Below are 13424 nucleotides of genomic sequence, written 5' to 3'. Positions count from 1 at the left end.
TTGCAGGTTTTTGCATTTTCAGAACTTGAAACGCGTATCATCACACTTGAGCAAATCTTAGTTATACAACTGTAAATATTTCAGCACAAACCAGCCTTAGTATACATTTGAATGTTTGATAGTATAAATTTTATTCATAGCCATGTTTTAATGTTGAAAATCACTAAAATGATTAAAATTTAAACTATTTGCGTTTATTTTAAATTCTGAGTGTACATAAGACTGCCGACATGAAAAGTTGACTAAAGTTAAAAGTGAGAATTATTTTAGTTTTATTTGGTTTGTATGTTTTAATATAATATAGTTTTCTATCTATTGCAGCCAATGGATTTTTTTAATCTTCGCGGACAACTGATTGTCGGAAAAGCATTAGGTTGGAGGAAAAATGTCGATGGATGAGTTCGATTGAAAATAATCGCTGGCCCGCTAAATCCCCGTGAAAAATATGCGATGGTTCCGAGAAATGCCGGAAGCATTGAAAGAGGAGGGTTATTTTCATTAACGAAATGTGCCAGCTGAATTTGTGAAGAAAGAATGCTCTCGTGGTGTATGATACTGTCATATAAGGATGTGGATTATTTATTATTGGTGAAATAAAATGATTTTATTTAATGCAAATATTCGGCAAATGTTTATTTGATTGAATTACAAATGAATTTAATTTTATTATTAGCAATTTTTAAAATGATAAAGAGTGAATTTTACCCATTGTCAACAAAAAACTTTTTCTAATAATGGGTGAAATTTACTCGTTTTTTTTGACGTACAAGTTGTTTACTCATTAATGAGTAAACGTTGTTTACTCTTTTAATGAGTTGAACTATTTAACTTCATAATGGGTAGAGAGTACTGGGTAAAAAATGGGTAAATGGGTAAAAAAGTACCCATTATGAAGTTAAATAGTTCAACTCATTAAAAGAGTAAACGTCGTTTACTCATTAATGGGTAAACCGTTTGTACGTCACATTAACGGGTGATTTTTACCCACTATTGAACAACAGCTTGCTTGGACAATGTGTAAAATTTACCCCTTATTGTTTTCAGAAACAGCTACAAGAAATAAATATTCCATTAATCGAACAGTAAAAGAAATTATTTATGGGGAATATAATCGTAATGTTTATTGAATGTATAAAAGGCATAATAATATACATGAACTATAACATGTGAGTATTGTTTTTGCACTGAAGGATTGAGATCTCACTTATCATTCCCAACTGTATATGATCACAAGAAGGCGGTTCCGTTTCAGTTTGTAGATCCAAGAGCCCACAGGATCCTCCATTCTTCGCAGCTTAATCAAATCAGTAACCAGTAACTCCAATAGAGGCGGATATTCGTCCTGACAGGCGATATTGTTTTTTGACCGCTGCATCACTTCCAGGGAGCAAAAATTCCGCCAAACAGGATCCTTTTTCATCACCGGATCCAGCGGTTCACGGTAGATCCGGACTTCTTTATTGATCGCGAAACCAAACCTGTGTGGTCCCAATATTTGTATACGGCGGTATAGAGGTATAGAGGCGGAATCACATTCTGTCCGGTAATGATTCTTTTTTGTTCCCCGACGATCGTCATTTGGCAAAACAAATTGAAACGCCATTATCTGCAATAACAAATGATTTAATTCCCTTTAATAACGCAAAAAACTAAATAAGGCAAACATAAAACTTACATTTAATCCACACGAAATCTTGTACAGCTCGTTCAGCTTCTCTGCTTTTCCTCTCGATTGGTTGTCACCAGGCTATAGACATCCCTATCTAACTCCCTTAGCCTAAAAATAGCCACCATGTCTCGGGCACAGTGTACAGATAGACCGCTGTCAGTTGCATGAGATGTCAACAATCGTCAACAACACCAATGATTGTAGCTTGATAATTGAAAATATCCACAACAATAAAAGAGCAGGATTTATTTTTAAATTCTGCTCAAGCTTTTCACGGTGAAATAAAAGACAAATTGTTGTTCTCCATGTAAGTAAAATCAAAATTGATCATGTAGATAAGTTTTGAATCAATTAAACTCATTAGTCATATTTAATTAAAATTCCCGATTAAAGTTGAATATTGAAGAAAGCTGAATTTGGATGTTTTATGATGTTAAGCTTTTTTAGATTTGACGTACGTTGCTCGGCGTTGGTGTTGGTGTTGGCTACGCTAAACATGAGCTCTTAGCATAGGGCTGGTTGTCACGGTTGTCACAAAAATACTCAAGTAGATTTTCACCCATTAATGGGTAAAATCTTTTAACTTCCAAATGAGGTAAAAGTACACATTATCAAAAATTTCAAAGTACCCATTATTTTGACAGCTCCATATATGATGAAAAAATGGGTCTTTTCAACTCTTTAATGGGTATTGCCGAGTTTACACTCAGAAATTAATTTATACTATATAGTTTAAAAGTCATTCTAAATGGCTATTCGCCTGGTTGACCCCAAATTCGTATTCCATCCAACAATACCGGGATAGTATAACTTTTAGAAAATCGTTTTCTAGTATAAATAAGATTTATTACCATTTAGTTTATTTTGGATATGGTTATGTTTTCTAGGTTATGTTTGTTATTTTTATTTTTTCTTCTAATGATTGAAAAGCATAAGTAGAAAGGGAACCACAGTTTATATTATTTTTTATTAAAAATCATGCGATAATAAATGTTTGTCAATGTCATGTGATCAATCTGAGCACCACCTGGAGATACGGAACCGGGTCTCAGTTGACTAAATAATAGATGCATGCATGTGACTGGTCATATTCCTGTGTCACCGAGGATGCTTTCTCCTGCACCAGATAGCGTGTCATTTTACTGGGGCGAGGCTTTTGTTTTGGGCTCAATGATCTGGAAATATGTAAATAATTAGTTGGATATAAACATCCTTCAAAAATGTACACTGGCTTACATTTAACTGCCGACATAACCGGATCATATAACAGCAGGTTCTTTTGGTCCGATGATCCGTGTCGTAGCTGGGAGGTGTTGGATCGTCGTCTCGCGCGTTATTTGAATACGTTCCGTGCGTAAGCACGGATTCAGCACAGGAACCATCAACATGGTGGGAGTTCCGTTGATGTTGTAGTCGTCGTTATTGAGGTCCTAGAGCATCAGTTTTGTTTTAAAAGCGTCCAAATGGGCCAACGATCGACCGTAAATCGAATGCTCTATTCTTTATGCAGAACACGGGTAATAAAACATGGAATAATCAGAACACTCGCGACGGAAGTACCGGTATATTCGACTGAAAAAAAAATCACCGATGATATCCGCGAATTATCACTCAAATGGACTTTGTTACAGACTTTCCATAATAACTTATTATTAGTTTTTGTGCATGCGGAATTTCACTGGAAAATAAATTAAAATTCAGCAATCAAAGCGGTGACTTGGCAGGATTAATCAAGTGAATGGAGAAGAAATCCAAAGACATAATGCTAAGGAACAATATTTCCGCGTTATTCCGGCTTAGAATAAATTGAAATGCTGCATAGTATACTCTTTATACTATGTAAGGTATAAAAGTCAAAAATGACTAAAATGATTTATTTCAAACCTTTCACGGATTTATTTTATTTCTGAGTGTACAGTGTACGCACTGCACTGAGCCCAAACCTCCACCTAATGTCGACTGAAATAGCATTCACCCTTATTTTCAAATGACTGCTTCAAAAAGCGCATGATTATCCGAGGCGAATGAAGCATCTGCAAAAATGATTAAAAAATTCATTCGAAAGTCGACTGATTTTCACACCAGTGCAAAATGACACATCAGTTGATTCGAGTTTTGTATTCCATCGAAAGAAAATCATCCACTAAACGGATGATAAACGATTAGGGTGGCCCCTAAAACGCAAATCATACGATACCCGAGTGTTGACGAATGATGCTTTCTGAGCTGTTGGAGATGCTTCACCATTTTGAAATTGAAAGTGTAACTAAGAACATCAGGTCTCCGCAAGCAGTAATGGTAAGTTAATTAATGTGAATTTATTTGAAAAGAAAACTATTTGTACTAATTATATTGTAGCATTATTTACAGGAATATTTATTGCGAAAACGTTTTGCGTCGACAACTCCTGAAAAAATACAAACTCCTGTGATTTTCAGCTCAGCACGAGAGAGCTTCGTCATGAGGAATCCGGATACTGCTTGGACTTCCGTCGGGATTCCGGCAAAAGTTGCGGTAAATGTAAGAATAAATCTGCGCTTTTTCCGCAAGGTTTTCCGTCTGCCCTACGTTATGGATATCGCTGCACCTCGCGCATACAAATCTAATAGTGCACCGAGACCGAGATATGTGCGACAAAATATTTCCTCATTCGCGAGCTCATCCGTACAGAAAAGAATTTGATTCAAACCAAAAACAATAAACGTTTTAAATAAATAATCAAATTTAATTTTATTCACACAAATCATTCCTCATCTCCTTTATGATTTTCATTTCCAAATTCAATGGTTTCTATTCATTATCGATATTTATATCATCTGCTTACCATCGTTTCCGCCTTCGTATTCTATTCGAACTATCATTCATATTCGGTTTTAGCATCATTCGGTTGCTGGATGATTCGCATACAGAGGATCATCATCCGAGTCGCACACAGTCGAATGCGAGTCATCCGAAAAGTGGATGACAATTGTTAAAGGGCGGGAGCGAAACAGCTATCAGTCAATATGAGGAGGATGTTTGGGTTCAGTGTGATGAAACGCATAGAAAAAAAATAGCCAAATTTGGGTAGTTTTCCTTTATTTTTCCACACACTGTAAACCCGGCATTACTCATTAAAGAGTAAAATTGACCCATTTTTTGACGATATATAAAACTGTCAGAATAATGGGTATTTTAAAAATTTTGATTGTGGGTAATTTGTGTCCACTTTCACTGTTAGATGACTTTACCCATTAATGGGTACTATGTTATTGTTGATATTATTCCCACCGTGAAAAATTCACCCATTAATGGGTAAAGTCATCTAACCGTGTTCAAGTTCAATGATTTTACCCATTAATGGGTGAAAAAATAGTTTGCGGCAAATCTACATAAGACTGCCGTCACGAAAAGTTGACTGAAGTTAAAGTGAGCATTGTTTTAGTTTTATTTGGTTTGTATGCTTTAATTTATATTATTTACATTCATTTCAGCAAGTGGAAACTTTTCAATCTTTGCGGACAGCTAATTGTCGGAAAAGAATTAGGTTTGCGAGAAAATGTCGATGGATGAGTTCGATTGAAGCTCATGAAGTAATCGCTGGCCCTCTAAATTAAATCCCCGGGAAAATACGTGATGGTTCCAAGAAGTGCCGGAAGCATTAAGTGAGGAGGTTATTTTAATTATTTCTACGAAATGTGCCAGCTGAATTTTTGAAGCCTGTTCCCGCAGAGAGAATGCTCTCGCGGTGCGGAACTCTTGGCGGTACTGCCATTGAAAGATGTATTTATTTATTATTGGTGAAATAAAACGATTTTATTTAATGTAAATATTCGGCAACTGTTTAATTATTGATTGAATTACAATTGAAGTAGATTTTACAGGTATCTGGCACCCCCAATCCTACCCACTACGTTTGACAATAGCCAACATCTTTGAGTTTCCCATTGTTCGGCTGAAATTGGGTTTCCCACTGACAATTCTATTTTGTAAACAAACCACTATTCCGAACTGAATTTTCCAAATAGACGTAATTATTTTTCACCATTTTTCGAGAACTTGTGCGAAATTATGAAAACGAGGTGTGTTTCAACAAGAATACTGATGCTTTAAATAAATGTTCATATTTTGATCGGCACCAAGCGCTCTATTTCGCAAAAATATCACGGTATTTGAAACATATTTTTTTCAATGACTATAATTACGCCTTCGTGTTAAATTAATCGATGATTTTGATGCTGGCATCAAAAACATGGCCGCTTCGCAGACCCCTGAGATTTTATTATTAGCGATTTTCAAAATAATAAAGAGTGAATTTTACCCATTGTCAACAAAAAACTTTTTCCAATAATGGGTGAAATTTACAATTTTTTTTGACGTACAAGTTGTTTACTCATTAATGAGTAAACGATGTTTACTCTTTTAATGAGTTGAACTAAATATATTTAACTTCATAATGGGTACTTTTTTACCCATTAAAGAGTACTTTGGTGGCACCAGTGCAGGTAGGAAAAAACCCAGATTAATCCACCTAGCGGTGACCACCCGAATAGAAATAAATGGTACACTCAGAAATATAACAAATCCAAAAACGATTTAAAATTATACTTGGTTGATATAAGGCATTTTATGAGACAGATCGAAACAGCTGTTTTTCTCGTGTTTATCTACTTTGACAATTAGTGGGAGCCCGTTTGTTTGGTAAATTCGCGCTGAACATTCCGATGGGTCCCATCATCAATTCTGCCTGTTTTACTTTTCGTCTACCCGAGTTTTAGAACAAAGTTTTTCATGTGATTCTTAAAATGTGTAGTTAGATTATTCATATCATTGCTTTCTAAGCATGAAATGCTGAAGAAAACACGAAAGAAAAGCAAAACGTTACAAACATTATTTTGTGTTCGGACCTAACGAAATGTTCACGTAGAATCATACCAAAACAAAACATTAGAAGTAAAAAATCGGGCCACCGCGAAACGTCTCATAAAATGCCTTATTTATCAAAAATATACACAATTAGAGTGAAATCAGGAGTGATTCAGTTTCATTCCAAATTTTCGACCACTATTCTAGTTTGAATCTGGAGCCAAATAGAACAAACTCGCTGGTTTCCCCAGCAGTGTTCTATTCATGCTTTTCAAATTTTCAATTAAATGAAATCATCATGTTGGCGCCAAGAAAGGCGCCGTAATTGCAAAGTGGATTGATCCGTAGATATTGCGAATTATGCGCCGTGTTCGACTCCCATGCAAAAAATATTGTCCCACCAAAATATGTTCCCACCAGTTTCTCCATATATGGATGACGTCTCCACTACAAGAAAGAGCTTTTTGGGGTGTGAAATAAGGTGCAAGAATGATGTTTTGGATTGTGCTTTCGCTAATTTCTATACAATCGGACGTGTGAGCATTTGTTTTGGTACTTCGACAAATTTGCACGGTAGTCTATTCTTCGGTGAGAAAAGCAATAAAATGACGAATTCATACACCAAAACAATTGGAAAATATTTGAATCTCGTGATTCAATCGTGGTTTAAATCTGCAGAAAATAGAACGGAGCGTTATACCAGTTTTATTTTTTTGACATTTGACTGGTATAAAAAATGAATCTAGAACAGCTGCTGGGAAAATGAATGTTTCAGATTCATATTCAAACTGACAGCCCCGAACGATTTGAATCACTGCTGATTTTACCCTTAGTATAACAATGTATCCTATCAATTATTACAATTTATACTACACTGAGGAAAAAATCCATATCAAGTTTATGTGTGAGCGATATAGATTTTTGCAATAGCTTCATTCTAATGCACTTTATGTGTGGACCTTATAGAAAATTTATAAGTGACGACACATATAATTTATTTTTTACCATCGATTAACTTTAACGTGTTTTGTTAATAAAATCAAATGGATGTTTGACATAAAATTCATTTCTTGATTCGTTTGAAATTGTCTATACGAGCATATTGATATTCAACGCATGGAAAAATAATTAAGCAATTCAGAAATAATTATTGGATTAATTTTATTCCTTTATCATATTAAAACTTCCGCTTCCGCATCCACTTATTTTCTGCGATCATCTATGATTCTCGCGTCATCGTATTTTTGGGCCCCAGCAGCATATACCTACGTACTCCGCGTAGAGGTCTATGTGGTAATCTGCTCAGGATGCCAACCTTCATTTATCACCGGCTTTCTCGTTGTTAATTACCATCAAAGTTGAATTTCCGCATTACCTACAGCAACATCCTACGTCGTTGCAACATCCATGAATACTGCCGGATCAACCAGGGGACTGAAGAGAAGGCTAATACGCCTACCCACCATTCATTCAATATGGCGTACAATGTTTTTGTTTTAATTTCGTTTGTTTCATGATAACAAAACTTCGGAAGTATCGACGAGCTATTTTTCGACATAAAGAAGCCATACAAACACAAAAGGATCGATGTATTTCAACCAATTGCAATTTTTCGCCAGGAGAAGTTAATTGCCGATAATTAGCACTAACTGCGTACCAACCAATCACCCAAAATGAGCGCTGAATTCGGGTATACTACCCAGACACTGGGTACCAAAAACAGAAGTACCAAAAACGATGTTGGGTAGAGTGCCATTGTACCGCGGATGACAGGTGTTTCACCCTCCTGGGATCAACAACCGTCTCCGCCGCAACTGCCGACATTATCTAAGGGAAGGTAAAAATATCCCTCCGGAAGTGCGAACTGTGCACTAGCACTAGTCTCATGATCCTCATGTTACGAGCTCCAACATTCCGCCTTCATTCCGCCTCCAAGCATATCGCATTCATTCCGAGTTTAATCAGTGCCCTATTGACTTGTATCCACTCGAATTAAATCTGGAATGAAGAAATGCAAAAATAGTATGCATTAAACATAAAATTATAACGAACAATATGTCCTACCTGCAAGAAAACCCAAATTCTCGATGCGCAGTTTTTCTTACATGCGTTCACTCGCCATTTTTTTCTTTCCTTTCGACCGGGCTTTCTCGGTTTCTCGCGTGATTCGTATCGGTATCAATGACATGTTTCAACATAATCAGATTTATGTGTGAGATGTTATGGTTTTTAACCATTAGTCTCCACATATACTTTTGAAAAGGGATGGAATTGTTCGCGATAACTAATGCATACATAAGATATCTGTATTAGCTTGTAAATTATAAAGCCCACATAAAATATATAGCGGCTACATTCTGATCGTTTTATGTGTCGTTGCACATATAGAAAATTATTGATTTTTTTGTAGTGTATGCTAGAATTAAGCAAACATATTTTTCTTTAGTATTCTGTCTGTTTCGATGAGTTGCATTCGGACGTGAGAATGGCGATTCATAATAGTAGATAAATATAAATCACACAGATCTAGAGTGCTTTTTGAATAGGTCCTATGTGCAATTCACATGAATCAGAGAAATCGATGTTCGAAATTTCCTAAAATAAAATCAATTGCTAATTTTCACAAAAGCATCGAAAGCATTCAAATATTACATCAAAAATTTGATAAAAATTTATATTTTTAATTGTAGTTTATAATCGACAGTTCTTACTGTTAGAAACCTAGTTTTTGGATAAATACTATTTTAAGTCTTTCTGCAAACTTGTGCAAACATTCGACCTAATCGATACGACCTAAAATCAGTCACCATGTTACTTTCGACTAATATGTTTCGTCGTTCTGTCAACTGGCATGCTCATGCGACCTGATAGATCAGACCGGTTGATGTTTCTAGTTGTACTTACGACCCAGCGAAATACAAACAAAAATATTGTGTTGTTTAAACTAATTTAGTTAAATAAAATCTTTTATTATCTTTCTGCAATTACCAGAGGTTTGTATTATTATTTGAATAACGGTAATAGTGTGGACAGTGTGGTACATTTTTTCCTTATGATATTATTTTTAGTGCGATTCATTGAGTTCCACGAGAACCAGCACTCGACTTGAGCCACTAGGATCAAGAAAATAGTCCATCTCTAGGAAAGCGACATTATTCCCAGCATACAACGGTGCATCATAACAGCGCATAACAGACAAGATAACAGAGCATTATCAATACTCTGAGAATCAACGAAACAAAGCAGAAGATTATCAATATGATATATGCTCCGATACGAGCTATCTAGAGGACTACCGAAAACTCGTCATGGACTCACTGGCATTGGTGGTACCTATAGGTACCTTTATAAAGTGTAGAAGTACGAGCAGATATGACCTGGACATCATTTTCGAATTTGAGCTCTATAAGCGTGCAACAGTAACTACCAAACCTCTCAGGACTTGCGATGCTGAAACTCTTATGATAAGGCGATAATTGTTGATTCCTTTCTTAATAATATGTTCGTCAAACTTAATAAATTGAATTTACTTCTTACAATTACTTCACCGACTTATGAAATATGCTCTACATTCAATAAACTTCATGTGATGGATCAATGGAATAGATAATGATGGTCAATACAATGCATTTCGTAGTCGAGCAAACATCGAGTTACAAGCATAGCCATGCTGGAAGTGGTTTGGGTTGGAAATTTTCCTTTTTCGATTTATAAATGAAACATTGTGAATATGGCATAGTTGTGAATGCATATCCCAAAATTACACGTTTTTTGCTGCCATAATATTCGTTTATGGAAAGATAACAATGCGACATATTTTTTTCGAATATGCGATTTTTAAAACATTACGACAGCCGCACGGTGTATTTTTTTATCGTATTTGTAGCACAACTATGCCCGAGAAGGAAACAAGCATATCAGTAGTTATTAAACATATTTCCTCGGAATATATTTCAATATGCTTAACTAAACATGACTGTTTGCAAAGCACTTAGCTACTTTTGCATCAACTAAATTTTTAGATTCTGGTATTTGTACCATGGTGTATCATTACTTGGTATTATTTAAATCTCGATATAAATACTCGATTGAATAATAATTACTAACACTTCAAGTAGGTATGATACCTCATTGAGGAATTGAATATCTTAGCGAAGTGTTTTGTAGTTGATCTTTCTTGCTCGCTTTCTTTCTTTCGATTTAGAGTAACGTGGTGTTTCATGTCAAGATACACTTTATCAAGGAATAAAGTAGCACAAAGTAGTCTAAGTTTTATAAACGCGATTTTTTGTTTCCAATTCTTCCAACTTGTTTATTGCAGAGATTTGTGATATATTCGTCTGATAATGGAAAAGCACTAATAGCGATCTTCACATCACCAACAGTTGAGCCTAGATATCCTAATACATACAAGGATAGCCGTAGTGGCCTTTCCTGATCATGATCCTAAAATAAAGAGGTATTGTACCCAAGTTTTAGAATTGTTACGTAGAGCATTCTGAATCTTCGCTCGTAGCATCTGGAAAATAAAACAATAAACCTTCAACTTTTTTTTTTTTTTTTTTTAATCCTTCTATGCGTATCGCAACATGCAAATGGAGTGAAACTATTTCATTTAAGAAAATCGATCAAATACACGACACTCCTTGCGACACTCGGTCCGGTTTTCCGTTCGTTTTGCCTTTTGTGGACTGACTTGTTCCTTTTTTTTCCTAAATACAAATTGGAACGATACTAGTTGTAATTTGGTAGTATCAATGTAGCAGCAGAAGGAACGTCGACCTTAGACCTTAGGGGACAAAACTACGTGATTATGATTGTGACGATAACTGCCCGGCCCGTCCTCTTCTCCGGATGAAATAATATTTCCGGTCTAAGGAGTCACTCGACTCCGAAGTCCAGCCCTTACGGCTACTTGATGATTGCATTGATTCCGCATCCACTTGGTCGGTTCCGAATTGTACTTGGCTATTTTCTTGGCGATGTTCGGGCAGATGTAGCTGTACACTCAAATAAAACCAATGATATATTTTAAATGTTCTCGCACTTAGAACCTTAACTGCAGGCATATTTTAAGATTTATGTGTGCCTAATAAAAACCATGCATAAGGTTCTTGTAATACAATATTGAGTTAGTTGAAATTGAAGTGAATCTAATGCACCCCATGTGCTGCACATAAAATGCCAATCTAAAAAAACAACAAAAACAAGCGAGCTGATTTTCGAAATGTACAGAAATTCCCTTTTCCTCAACAGCACGACTCGTGTTTTGTAGTTGCATTCCTGGTTGTGTATCATGCAATCGTAAGCTTTTCAATTTTCACTAGCCGTTATAAACGCTATATTGATTTTTTTTCTTTTAGGAACAGAATACAATTTTATACTGTCAGCCTAAGAACCCCGTTTTTCCAGAAAAAAAAACGACATTGCAGTTTTCCCACCAATCGTGAGAAAAGAGAAAAATGCATCCACTCCCTCTTCAGATTAGGACCTTTTTCGTGGCTTAACGCAATAGCAACAGCCGTGTGCAGTTGATTATTGGATCAAACGATCGGTTATGGAACTGCCGCAACAGCAGCGCAAATAAAACACTACGACCTTTTTTTCTGATGCGTTCTTTGCTGGGAGCAATGCAGGAGGTGGAGCCAGCATTGGCTTCCGTAAATTAAGCTATGTATATTGTATATACTTTCAAAGCGCTAGCCCTGCCCGACAAACTGATTTCCAATAACGTGAAGTGTTCATAAATTCCAAATTCCCGCAACAACTGATGTTGTTCTGCGATTTCCAGGATGTTGAAGATCTGGCCTAGAACATGCAATAGTAAGTTCTTTTGTTATTATAAACAACGCTATTCTGTATTTGTTTTTTTATAGGACCAACAACATACTGGTGGTGAACCTGATGGTTTTGATCACCATGAAATTTTCCTCCGTTTTCCTCTAACTTAAGCAACCCGTTTTCCAGAAGTAACCGACATTTCAGTTCTCGCGCAAAATGTAAGAGCATAACTAAAAGGAAAATAAATGCGATCCTCTCATTAGAAATAAATGAAACTTCCATTGTTTTTTTGTTTATACTTCCTTTGATTAGAATTGGAAAATATTAATAGTTGCTTCCTCCTATTTAAAATTAAGTGCAAAACTAATGAATCATTTGCGTTGCTTCTTTATAAAATCTATGTGCATATCTTATCGTGCTTAAAAGTTCTGCACATATAATGTATCATGATTGAATCAACGAATAATTATTAGAGCCGCACATACTTTACAAAAGCCAAAGTAACTGGTCAAAATATATGTGCGAAAATTATAGAAATAATATGCAATTTATTCTGAGTGTACCGTTCTTTGATCCCCTTGGTTGTCTCGAGGCTCTGTCCATGGGAAATCCAACCTCACGCCCACGAAGTAAGTTCTGAATACAATAAAATGATGTTCCGACCAGCGATTGGAATGTACTTGATGCATGATCCTATGACGTAGCCCTCGGTCACATGAATCCCGCGCGTCGCACTGTCGTCCACAATTCCTCTACCGGACAAGATGCCCAACTGGCTGGCAGCACCAGAACCGCCGCGCTACGATGTACAACCCCGGTACGTTGAACGTCTCGAATATAATCTTCGCGGTATTCTCTGTTCTCCGGTGTGTTTGGCGAGGGCTCTGCCAGCAAAAACATTTATCTTCTGGTCCGGCACGAAGGTATTTGAAAATGCACTGCTCCAGGAGTTCCATCGAGTCCCAATCTTTGACCAATCCGTGGCGTACTTAACCGAATATTACATAGATAAAGAATAATTTTGATGTTACTATAGAAAACAAAATTCACAGCCTGTCAACGAAGAGTCGTATGTGCTTTTTATTTTCATTTGACATTTTCTGTACATGCGACCTTTTGTTGACAGAAG

At 36.2% G+C, this 13424-nt stretch overlaps 1 protein-coding gene and 1 long non-coding RNA gene across 3 annotated transcripts in view; both read left to right on the top strand.

The window, feature by feature from the left end:
- Positions 1–5478, top strand: part of LOC134219595 (DNA ligase 1) — a 153556-nt gene extending 148078 nt beyond the window's left edge. The window contains exon 5 of one of the 2 annotated variants that reach the window (XM_062698383.1): positions 5143–5478. The gene's annotated coding sequence lies outside the window, so the exon portion shown is untranslated. Of the gene's footprint in view, positions 1–321; positions 589–5142 lie in introns of those variants that run through there. The other variant, XM_062698381.1, reaches the window with a different exon arrangement.
- A 6249-nt stretch (positions 5479–11727) lies between these two features.
- On the top strand, positions 11728–12570 carry LOC134224076 (uncharacterized). Its single transcript, XR_009982836.1, has 3 exons — positions 11728–11818; positions 11878–12337; positions 12391–12570. It is a non-coding gene; the product is annotated as an uncharacterized LOC134224076 (long non-coding RNA).
- Positions 12571–13424: the final 854 nt, after the last annotated feature.

This window comes from Armigeres subalbatus, chromosome 3, assembly GCF_024139115.2.
Source record: "Armigeres subalbatus isolate Guangzhou_Male chromosome 3, GZ_Asu_2, whole genome shotgun sequence".
NCBI classification, from domain to species: Eukaryota; Metazoa; Arthropoda; class Insecta; order Diptera; family Culicidae; genus Armigeres; species Armigeres subalbatus.
Note: the sequence above shows the minus strand (reverse complement) of the source record. Positions and strands in the feature narration are given on the sequence as shown.